Source organism: Crinia signifera, chromosome 8 (assembly GCF_055691185.1).
Source record: "Crinia signifera chromosome 8, ASM5569118v1, whole genome shotgun sequence".
In the NCBI taxonomy this organism is placed as follows: Eukaryota; Metazoa; Chordata; class Amphibia; order Anura; family Myobatrachidae; genus Crinia; species Crinia signifera.
In genome coordinates, this window is record NC_139224.1 from 17,439,254 (window position 1) to 17,452,570 (window position 13,317).

The window sequence follows — 13,317 nt, forward strand, 5'->3', positions numbered from 1 at the left end:
TGTAACACAGGGCTCCTTCTGCACCCTGACACTTATATTCGTGTAACACGGTGCTCCGGTTGCACCCTGACACTTAGATCCGTGTAACACGGGGCTCCCTCTGCACCCTGACACTTATATCTGTGTAACATGGGGCTCCGTCTGCACCTTGACACTGATATTAGTGTAACACGGGGCTCCCTCTGCACCCTGACACTTATATCCGTGTAACACGGGGCTCCCTCTGCACCCCGACACTTATATCTGTGTAACACGGGGCTCCCTCTGCACCCTGAAACATATCCGTGTAACACGGGGCTCCTTCTGCACCCTGACACTTATATTTGTGTAACACGGCGCTCCGGTTGCACCCTGACACTTAGATCCGTGTAACACGGGGCTCCCTCTGCACCCTGACACTTATATCTGTGTAACACGGGGATCTGCCTGCACCCTGACAATTATATCCGTGTAACACAGGGCTCCGTCTGCACCCTGACACTTATATCCGTGTAACACGGGGGTCCCTCTGCACCCTGACACATATCCGTGTAACACGGGGCTCCCTCTGCACCCTTACACTTATATCTGTGTAACACGGGGCTCCCTCTGCACCCTGACACTTATATCCGTGTAACACGGGGCTCCGCCTGCACCCTGACACTTATATCCGTGTAACACGGGGCTCCGTCTGAACCCTGACACTTATATCCGTGTAACACAGGGCTCCCTCTGCACCCTGACACTTATATCCGTGTAACACGGGGCTCCCTCGACACCCTGACACTTATATCCGTGTAACACGGGGCTCCCTCTGCACCCTGACACTTATATCCGTGTAACACGGGGCTCCCTCTGCACCCTGACACATATTCGAGTAACACGGGGCTCAGTCTGCACCCTGACACTTATATCCGTGTAACACGGGGCTCCGTCTGCACTCTGAAACTTATATCAGTGTAACACCGGGCTCCGCCTGCATCCTAACACTTATATCCGTGTGACGCGGGACTCCGTTTGCACCCTGACACTCATATCCATTTAACACGGGGCTCCGTCTGCACCCTGACACTTATATCAATGTAACACGGGGCTCCGTCTGCACCCTGACACTTATATCCGTGTAACACGAGGCTCCCTCTGCACCCTAAAACTTATATCAGTGTAACACGGGGCTCCGTCTGCACCCTGACACTTATATCCTTGTAACACAGGGCTCTGTCTGCACCCTGACAATTATATCTGTGTAACACGGGGCTCCTGACACTTATATCCGTGTAACACGGGGCTCCGTCTGCACCTTGACACTGATATTCGTGTAACACAGGGCTCCGTCTGCACCATGACACTTATATCCGTGTAACACGGGGCTCCCTCTGCACCCTGACACTTATATCCGTGTGACACGGGGCTCCCTCTGCTCCCTGACACTTATATCCGTGTAACACGGGGTTCCGTCTACACCCTGACACTTATATCCGTGTAACACGGGGCTCCCTCTGCACCCTGACACTTATATCCGTGTAACACGGGGCTCCCTCTGCACCCTGACACTTATATCCGTGTGACACGGGGCTCCCTCTGCACCCTGACACTTATATCCGTGTAACACGGGGTTCCGTCTACACCCTGACACTAATATCCGTGTAACACAGGGCTCCCTCTGCATCCTGACACTTATATCCATGTAACACGGGGCTCCGTCTACACCCTGACACTTATATCTGTTTACCACGGGGCTCCGTTTGCACCCTGACACTTATTTCTGTGTAACACGGGGCTCCGTCTGCACTCTGACACTTATATCCGTGTAACACAGGGCTCCCTCTGCATCCTGACACTTATATCCGTGTAACACGGGGCTCCCTCTGCACCCTGACACTTATATCAGTGTAACACGGGGCTCCCTCTGCATCCTGAAACTTATATCAGTGTAACACGGTGCTCCGTCTGCACCCTGACACTTATATCCATGTAACACGGGGCTCCGTCTACAGTCTACACCCTGACACTTATATCCGTGTAACACGGGGCTCCCACTGCATCCTGACACTTATATCCGTGTAACACGGGGCTTCCTCTGCATCCTGAAACTTATATCAGTGTAACACGGGGCTCCCTCTGCATCCTGACACTTATATCCGTGTAACACGGGGCTCCTTCTGCACCCTGACACTTATATCCGTGTAACACGAGGCTCCCTCTGCATCCTGAAACTTATATCAGTGTAACACGGGGCTCCCTCTGCATCCTGAAACTTATATCAGTGTAACACGGGGCTCCGTCTGCACCCTGACACTTATATCCGTGTAACACGGGGCTCCCACTGCATCCTGACACTTATATCCGTGTAACACGGGGCTTCCTCTGCATCCTGAAACTTATATCAGTGTAACACGGGGCTCCCTCTGCATCCTGACACTTATATCCGTGTAACACGGGGCTCCGTCTGCACCCTGACACTTATATCCGTGTAAAACGAGGCTCCCTCTGCATCCTGAAACTTATATCAGTGTAACACGGGGCTCCGTCTGCACCCTGACACTTATATCCTTGTAACACAGGGCTCCGTCTGCACCCTGACAATTATATCCGTGTAACACGGGGCTCCTGACACTTATATCCGTGTAACACGGGGCTCCGTCTGCACCTTTACACTTATATCTGTGTAACACGGCGCTCCGGTTGCACCCTGACACTTAGATCCGTGTAACACGGGGCTCCCTCTGCACCCTGACACTTATATCTGTGTAACACGGGGATCTGCCTGCACCCTGACAAATATATCCGTGTAACACGGGGCTCCGTCTGCACCCTGACACTTATATCCGTGTAACACAGGGGTCCCTCTGCACCCTGACACTTATATCCGTGTAACACAGGGCTCCCTCTGCACCCTTACACTTATATCTGTGTAACACGGGGCTCCCTCTGCACCCTGACACTTATATCCGTGTAACACGGGGCTCCGCCTGCACCCTGACACTTATATCCGTGTAACACGGGGCTCCGTCTGTACCCTGACACTTATATCAGTGTAACACGGGGCTCCCTCTGCACCCTGACACTTATATCCGTGTAACACGGGGCTCCCTCGACACCCTGACACTTATATCCGTGTAACACGGGGCTCCCTCTGCACCCTGACACTTATATCCATGTAACACGGGGCTCCCTCTGCACCCTGACACATATTCGAGTAACACGGGGCTCAGTCTGCACCCTGACACTTATATCCGTGTAACACGGGGGTTCCCTCTGCACCCTGACACTTATATCTGTGTAACACTGGGCTCCCTCTGCACCCTGACACTTATATCCGTGTAACACGGGGCTCCGTCTGCACTCTGAAACTTATATCAGTGTAACACCGGGCTCCGCCTGCATCCTGACACTTATATCCGTGTAACACGGGGCTCCGTTTGCACCCTGACACTCATATCCATTTAACACGGGGCTCCGTCTGCACCCTGACACTTACATCAATGTAACACGGGGCTCCGTCTGCACCCTGACACTTATATCCGTGTAACACGAGGCTCCCTCTGCACCCTTAAACTTATATCAGTGTAACACGGGGCTCCGTCTGCACCCTGACACTTATATCCTTGTAACACAGGGCTCTGTCTGCACCCTGACAATTATATCCGTGTAACACGGGGCTCCTGACACTTATATCCGTGTAACACGGGGCTCCGTCTGCACCTTGACAATTATATCCGTGTAACACGGGGCTCCTGACACTTATATCAGTGTAACACGGGGCTCCGTCTACACCCTGACACTTATATCCGTGTAACACGGTGCTCCGTCTGCACCCTGACACTTATATCCGTGTAACACAGGGGTCCCTCTGCACCCTGACACTTATATCCGTGTAACACAGGGCTCCCTCTGCACCCTTACACTTATATCTGTGTAACACGGGGCTCCCTCTGCACCCTGACACTTATATCCGTGTAACACGGGGCTCCGCCTGCACCCTGACACTTATATCCGTGTAACACGGGGCTCCGTCTGTACCCTGACACTTATATCAGTGTAACACGGGGCTCCCTCTGCACCCTGACACTTATATCCGTGTAACACGGGGCTCCCTCGACACCCTGACACTTATATCCGTGTAACACGGGGCTCCCTCTGCACCCTGACACTTATATCCATGTAACACGGGGCTCCCTCTGCACCCTGACACATATTCGAGTAACACGGGGCTCAGTCTGCACCCTGACACTTATATCCGTGTAACACGGGGGTTCCCTCTGCACCCTGACACTTATATCTGTGTAACACTGGGCTCCCTCTGCACCCTGACACTTATATCCGTGTAACACGGGGCTCCGTCTGCACTCTGAAACTTATATCAGTGTAACACCGGGCTCCGCCTGCATCCTGACACTTATATCCGTGTAACACGGGGCTCCGTTTGCACCCTGACACTCATATCCATTTAACACGGGGCTCCGTCTGCACCCTGACACTTACATCAATGTAACACGGGGCTCCGTCTGCACCCTGACACTTATATCCGTGTAACACGAGGCTCCCTCTGCACCCTTAAACTTATATCAGTGTAACACGGGGCTCCGTCTGCACCCTGACACTTATATCCTTGTAACACAGGGCTCTGTCTGCACCCTGACAATTATATCCGTGTAACACGGGGCTCCTGACACTTATATCCGTGTAACACGGGGCTCCGTCTGCACCTTGACAATTATATCCGTGTAACACGGGGCTCCTGACACTTATATCAGTGTAACACGGGGCTCCGTCTGCACCCTGACACTTATATCCGTGTAACACGGGGCTCCGTCTGCACCATGACACTTATATCCGTGTAACACGGGGCTCCCTCTGCACCCTGACACTTATATCCGTGTAACACGGGGCTCCCTCTGCACCCTGACACTTATATCCGTGTAACACGGGGCTCCCTCTGCACCTTGACACTTATATCCGTGTGACACGGGGTTCCGTCTACACCCTGACACTTATATCCGTGTAACACAGGGCTCCCTCTGCATCCTGACACTTATATCCATGTGACACGGGGTTCCGTCTACACCCTGACACTTAGATCCGTGTAACACTGGGCTCCCTCTGCATCCTGACACTTATATCCGTGTAACACGGGGCTCCGTCTGCACTCTGACACTTATATCTGTGTAACACGGGGCTCCGTCTGCACCCTGACACTTATATCAGTGTAACCCGGGGCTCCGTCTGCACCCTGAAACTTATATCCGTGTAACACGGGGCTCCGTCTGCATCCTGACACTTATATCCGTGTAACACGGGGCTTCCTCTGCACCCTGACAATTATATCCGTGTAACACGGGGCTCCGTCTGCACCCTGACAATTATATCCTTGTAACACGGGGCTCCTGACACTTATATCCGTGTAACACGGGGCTCCGTCTGCACCTTGACACTTATATATGTGTAACACGGGGCTCCGTCTGCACCTTGACACTTATATCTGTGTAACACGGGGCTCCGTCTGTACCCTGACACTTATATCCGTGTAACACGTGGCTCCCTCTGCACCCTGAAACTTATATCAGTGTAACACGGGGCTCAGTCTGCACCTTGACACTTATATCCGTGTAACACGAGGCTCCTGACACTTATATCCGTGTAACACGCAGCTCCGTCTGCACCCTGACACTTATATCCGTGTGACATGGGGCTCCGTCTGCACCATGACACTTATATCCGTGTAACACGGGGCTCCCTCTGCACCCTGACACTTATATCCATGTGACACGGGGCTCCGTCTGCACCATGACACTTATATCCGTGTAACACGGGGCTCTCTCTGCACCCTGACACTTATATCCGTGTAACACGGGGCTCCCTCTGCACCCTGACAATTATATCCATGTAACACGGGGCTCCGCCTGCATCCTGACACTTATATCTGTGTAACACGGGGCTCCTTCTGCACCCTGACACTTTTATCCTTGTAACCTGGGGCTCCGTCTGTACCCTGACACTTATATCTGTGTAACACGGGGCTCTGCCTGCACCCTGACACTTATATCCGTGTAACACGGGGCTCCCTCTGCCTCCTGACACTTATATTCGTGTAACACGGAGCCCCGTCTGCGCCCTGACAATTATATCCGTGTAACACGGGGCTCCGCCTGCATCCTGACACTTATATCTGTGTAACACGGGGCTCCCTCTGCATCCTGACACATATCCGTGTAACACGGAACTCCCTCTGCACCCTGACACTCATATCTGTGTAACACGGGGCTCCGTCTGCACCCTGACACTTATATCCGTGTAACACGGGGCTCCCTCTGCACCCTGACACTTATATCTGTGTAACACGGGACTTCCTCTGCATCCTGACACTTATATCCGTGTAACACGGAACTCCCTCTGCACCCTGACACTTATATCCGTGTAACACGGGGATCCCTCTGCACCCTGACACTTATATCCGTGTAACACGGAACTCCGTCTGCGCCCTGACAATTATATCCGTGTGACACGGGGCTCCGCCTGCATCCTGACACTTATATCCGTGTAACACGGGGTTCCGTCTGCACCCTGACACTTATATCCGTGTAACACGGGGTTCCGTCTGCACCCTGATACATATATCCGTGTAACACGGGGCTCCCTCTGCACCAACACTTATATTTGTGTAACATGGGGCTCCATCTACACCCTGACACTTATATCCGTGTAACACGGGGCTCCGCCTGCACCCTGACACTTATATCCGTGTAACACGGGGCTCCGTCTGCATCCTGACACTTATATCCGTGTAACATGGGGCTCCGCCTGCGCCCTGACAATTATATCCGTGTGACACGGGGCTCCGCCTGCACCCTGACACTTATATCCGTGTAACACGGGGCTCCGCCTGCACCCTGACACTTATATCCGTGTAACACGGGGCTCCTTCTGCACCCTGACACTTATATCCGTGTAACACGGGGCTCTGTCTGCACCCTGATACATATATCCGTGTAACACGGGGCTCCCTCTGCACCAACACTTATATTTGTGTAACATGGGGCTCCGTCTGCACCCTGACACTTATATCCGTGTAACACGGGGCTCCGTCTGCACCATGACACTTATATCCATGTAACACGGGGCTCCGCCTGCACCCTGACACTTATATCCGTGTAACACGGGGCTCCATCTGCACCCTGATACATATATCCGTGTAACACGGGGCTCCGTCTGCACCGACACTTATATCCGTGTAACACGGGACTCCTGACACTTATATCCGTGTAACGGGGGGCTCCGTCTGCACCCTGACACTTATATCCGTGTAACACGGAACTCCCTCTGCACCCTGACACTTATATCCGTGTAACACGGGGATCCCTCTGCACCCTGACACTTATATCCGTGTAACACGGAACTCCGTCTGCGCCCTGACAATTATATCCGTGTGACACGGGGCTCCGCCTGCATCCTGACACTTATATCCGTGTAACACGGGGCTCCCTCTGCATCCTGACACTTATATCCGTGTAACACGGGGCTCCGTCTGCACCCTGATACATATATCCGTGTAACACGGGGCTCCCTCTGCATCCTGAAACTTATATCAGTGTAACACGGTGCTCCGTCTGCACCCTGACACTTATATCCATGTAACACGGGGCTCCGTCTACAGTCTACACCCTGACACTTATATCCGTGTAACACGGGCCTCCCACTGCATCCTGACACTTATATCCGTGTAACACGGGGCTTCCTCTGCATCCTGAAACTTATATCAGTGTAACACGGGGCTCCCTCTGCATCCTGACACTTATATCCGTGTAACACGGGGCTCCTTCTGCACCCTGACACTTATATCCGTGTAACACGAGGCTCCCTCTGCATCCTGAAACTTATATCAGTGTAACACGGGGCTCCCTCTGCATCCTGAAACTTATATCAGTGTAACACGGGGCTCCGTCTGCACCCTGACACTTATATCCGTGTAACACGGGGCTCCCACTGCATCCTGACACTTATATCCGTGTAACACGGGGCTTCCTCTGCATCCTGAAACTTATATCAGTGTAACACGGGGCTCCCTCTGCATCCTGACACTTATATCCGTGTAACACGGGGCTCCGTCTGCACCCTGACACTTATATCCGTGTAAAACGAGGCTCCCTCTGCATCCTGAAACTTATATCCTTGTAACACAGGGCTCCGTCTGCACCCTGACAATTATATCCGTGTAACACGGGGCTCCTGACACTTATATCCGTGTAACACGGGGCTCCGTCTGCATCTTTACACTTATATCTGTGTAACACGGCGCTCCGGTTGCACCCTGACACTTAGATCCGTGTAACACGGGGCTCCCTCTGCACCCTGACACTTATATCTGTGTAACACGGGGATCTGCCTGCACCCTGACAAATATATCCGTGTAACACGGGGCTCCGTCTGCACCCTGACACTTATATCCGTGTAACACAGGGGTCCCTCTGCACCCTGACACTTATATCCGTGTAACACAGGGCTCCCTCTGCACCCTTACACTTATATCTGTGTAACACGGGGCTCCCTCTGCACCCTGACACTTATATCCGTGTAACACGGGGCTCCGCCTGCACCCTGACACTTATATCCGTGTAACACGGGGCTCCGTCTGTACCCTGACACTTATATCAGTGTAACACGGGGCTCCCTCTGCACCCTGACACTTATATCCGTGTAACACGGGGCTCCCTCGACACCCTGACACTTATATCCGTGTAACACGGGGCTCCCTCTGCACCCTGACACATATTCGAGTAACACGGGGCTCAGTCTGCACCCTGACACTTATATCCGTGTAACACGGGGGTTCCCTCTGCACCCTGACACTTATATCTGTGTAACACTGGGCTCCCTCTGCACCCTGACACTTATATCCGTGTAACACGGGGCTCCGTCTGCACTCTGAAACTTATATCAGTGTAACACCGGGCTCCGCCTGCATCCTGACACTTATATCCGTGTAACACGGGGCTCCGTTTGCACCCTGACACTCATATCCATTTAACACGGGGCTCCGTCTGCACCCTGACACTTATATCCGTGTAACACGAGGCTCCCTCTGCACCCTTAAACTTATATCAGTGTAACACGGGGCTCCGTCTGCACCCTGACACTTATATCCTTGTAACACAGGGCTCTGTCTGCACCCTGACAATTATATCCGTGTAACACGGGGCTCCTGACACTTATATCCGTGTAACACGGGGCTCCGTCTGCACCTTGACACTAATATTCGTGCAACACAGGGCTCCGTCTGCACCATGACACTTATATCCGTGTAACACGGGGCTCCCTCTGCACCCTGACACTTATATCCGTGTAACACGAGGCTCCCTCTGCACCCTGACACTTATATCCGTGTAACACGGGGCTCCCTCTGCACCCTGACACTTATATCCGTGTGACACGGGGTTCCGTCTACACCCTGACACTTATATCCGTGTAACACAGGGCTCCCTCTGCATCCTGACACTTATATCCGTGTGACACGGGGTTCCGTCTACACCCTGACACTTAGATCTGTGTAACACGGGGCTCCCTCTGCATCCTGACACTTATATCCGTGTAACACGGGGCTCCGTCTGCACTCTGTCACTTATATCTGTGTAACACGGGGCTCCGTCTGCACCCTGACACTTATATCAGTGTAACACGGGGCTCCGTCTGCACCCTGAAACTTATATTCGTGTAACACGGGGCTCCGTCTGCATCCTGACACTTATATCCGTGTAACACGGGGCTTCCTCTGCACCCTGACAATTATATCCGTGTAACACGGGGCTCCGTCTGCACCCTGACAATTATATCCTTGTAACACGGGGCTCCTGACACTTATATCCGTGTAACACGGGGCTCCGTCTGCACCTTGACACTTATATATGTGTAACACGGGGCTCCGTCTGCACCTTGACACTTATATCTGTGTAACACGGGGCTCCGTCTGTACCCTGACACTTATATCCGTGTAACACGTGGCTCCCTCTGCACCCTGAAACTTATATCAGTGTAACACGGGGCTCAGTCTGCACCTTGACACTTATATCCGTGTAACACGAGGCTCCTGACACTTATATCCGTGTAACACGCAGCTCCGTCTGCACCCTGACACTTATATCCGTGTGACATGGGGCTCCGTCTGCACCATGACACTTATATCCGTGTAACACGGGGCTCCCTCTGCACCCTGACACTTATATCCATGTGACACGGGGCTCCGTCTGCACCATGACACTTATATCCGTGTAACACGGGGCTCCCTCTGCACCCTGACACTTATATCCGTGTAACACGGGGCTCCCTCTGCACCCTGACATTTATATCCATGTAACACGGGGCTCCGCCTGCATCCTGACACTTATATCTGTGTAACACGGGGCTCCTTCTGCCCCCTGACACTTTTATCCTTGTAACCTGGGGCTCCGTCTGTACCCTGACACTTATATCTGTGTAACACGGGGCTCTGCCTGCACCCTGACACTTATATCCGTGTAACACGGGGCTCCCTCTGCCTCCTGACACTTATATTCGTGTAACACGGAGCCCCGTCTGCGCCCTGACAATTATATCCGTGTAACACGGGGCTCCGCCTGCATCCTGACACTTATATCTGTGTAACACGGGGCTCCCTCTGCATCCTGACACATATCCGTGTAACACGGAACTCCCTCTGCACCCTGACACTCATATCTGTGTAACACGGGGCTCCGTCTGCAACCTGACACTTATATCCGTGTAACACGGGGCTCCCTCTGCACCCTGACAATTATATCCGTGTAACATGGGGCTCTCTCTGCACCCTGACACTTATATCCGTGTGACACGGTGCTCCCTCTGCACCCTGACACTTATATCTGTGTAACACGGGACTTCCTCTGCATCCTGACACTTATATCCGTGTAACACGGAACTCCCTCTGCACCCTGACACTTATATCCGTGTAACACGGGGATCCCTCTGCACCCTGACACTTATATCCGTGTAACACGGAACTCCGTCTGCGCCCTGACAATTATATCCGTGTGACACGGGGCTCCGCCTGCATCCTGACACTTATATCCGTGTAACACGGGGCTCCGTCTGCACCCTGACACTTATATCCGTGTAACACGGGGCTCCGTCTGCACCCTGATACATATATCCGTGTAACACGGGGCTCCCTCTGCACCAACACTTATATTTGTGTAACATGGGGCTCCATCTACACCCTGACACTTATATCCGTGTAACACGGGGCTCCGCCTGCACCCTGACACTTATATCCGTGTAACACGGGGCTCCGTCTGTATCCTGACACTTATATCCGTGTAACACGGGGCTCCGCCTGCGCCCTGACAATTATATCCGTGTGACACGGGGCTCCGCCTGCACCCTGACACTTATATCCGTGTAACACGGGGCTCCGCCTGCACCCTGACACTTATATCCGTGTAACACGGGGCTCCGCCTGCATCCTGACACTTATATCCGTGTAACACGGGGCTCCGTCTGCACCCTGACACTTATATCCGTGTAACACGGGGCTCCGTCTGCACCCTGATACATATATCCGTGTAACACGGGGCTCCCTCTGCACCAACACTTATATTTGTGTAACATGGGGCTCCGTCTGCACCCTGACACTTATATCCGTGTAACACGGGGCTCCGTCTGCACCATGACACTTATATCCATGTAACACGGGGCTCCGCCTGCACCCTGACACTTATATCCGTGTAACACGGGGCTCCATCTGCACCCTGATACATATATCCGTGTAACACGGGGCTCCGTCTGCACCGACACTTATATCCGTGTAACACGGGACTCCTGACACTTATATCCGTGTAACGGGGGGCTCCGTCTGCACCCTGACACATATATCCGTGTAACACGGGGCTCCGTCTGCACCGACACTTATATTTGTGTAACATGGGGCTCCATCTACACCCACCACACGGAACCCCAGCGCCCAGGGCTTAATTAATATGGGAAAAAATGATCTTGGCTGCACGTTTCCTTAGTACATACGGTCCTCAAATAGATCATTACTGAAGTGATAAAATCTTAATATGTATAAATCCACTTTATAACATTATCATTCCTTTCAATTATCCATGTGGGAAACCGGACCTGCCATGGGTGAAAAGGGGGGAGGGTTTTCTCAGGTGGGTGGGTGCAGCCTTGGATGCAGGGAGCATTGCAACTTACCCTATCACCCATTTCTGTCATTTTAGGGGCATGCCCAGTGATCCATAGACAGACAAGCAGCTCACATCCCAAAACTTTGTGATGCTGTAATGGGATCAGTGACAGGTAATATGGATCAATGGGGCAGATGTATTAAATGCAAGGGTGATAAGGAGAGATAAACGTCCAGCCAATCTGCTCCTTACTGACTTTTTCAAACACAGCCTGTGACATGGCAGTTAGCAGGTGATTGGCTGGATGTTTATCTCTCTTCGGGACAGATTTATTAAGCTTGGCGAAGTGATAAAGTGTCTGGTTTTTATCACTGACCAATCAGCTCCTACCTGTCATTTTTCAAACCAAGCCTGTAACTTCACAGGTAGGAGCTGATTGGCCGGTGATAAAAACCAGACACTTTATCACTTCACCGAGCTTAATAAATCTGCCCCCTTATCACCCTTGGATTTATCTCTTGTTAAAGCTTAATACATCTGCCCCATAGATAGAGAATGGGATCAGTGACAGGCAATATGGATCATTGGGGCAGATGTATTAAGCCTTAACAAGAGATAAATGCCAGGGTGATAAAGCGAGATAAACGTCCAGCCAATCACCTGCTAACTGCCATGTTACAGGCTGTGTTTCAAAAAAGTCAGTAAGGCGCTGATTGGCTGGACGTTTACCCTTGTTTATCACCCTTGCATTTATCTCTTGTTAAGGCTTAATACATCTGCCCCAATGATCGATAATGAGAACAGTGACAGGTAATACAGATCAATGATAGAGAATGGGATAAGTGACAGGCAATAGGGATCAATGATAGATAATGGGGGTCAGTGACAGGTAATGGGGGTCAGTGACAGGTAAATGGGATCAGTGACAAATATTGCAGACAGCGACAGGTAATGGGGATCAGTGACTGAATCAGTGACGGGTAATGGGGATCAGTGACAGGTAATTGGGATCCGTGACAGGTAAATTGGATCAGTGACAAATATTGCGGACAGTGACAGGTAATGGGGATCAGTGACTTAATCAGTGACCGGTAATGGGGATCAGTGACAGGTAATTGGGATCCGTGACAGGTAATGGGACAGTAATGGGTAACGGGACAGAGACAGTGACAGGTAATGGGGGTCAGTGACAGGTAAT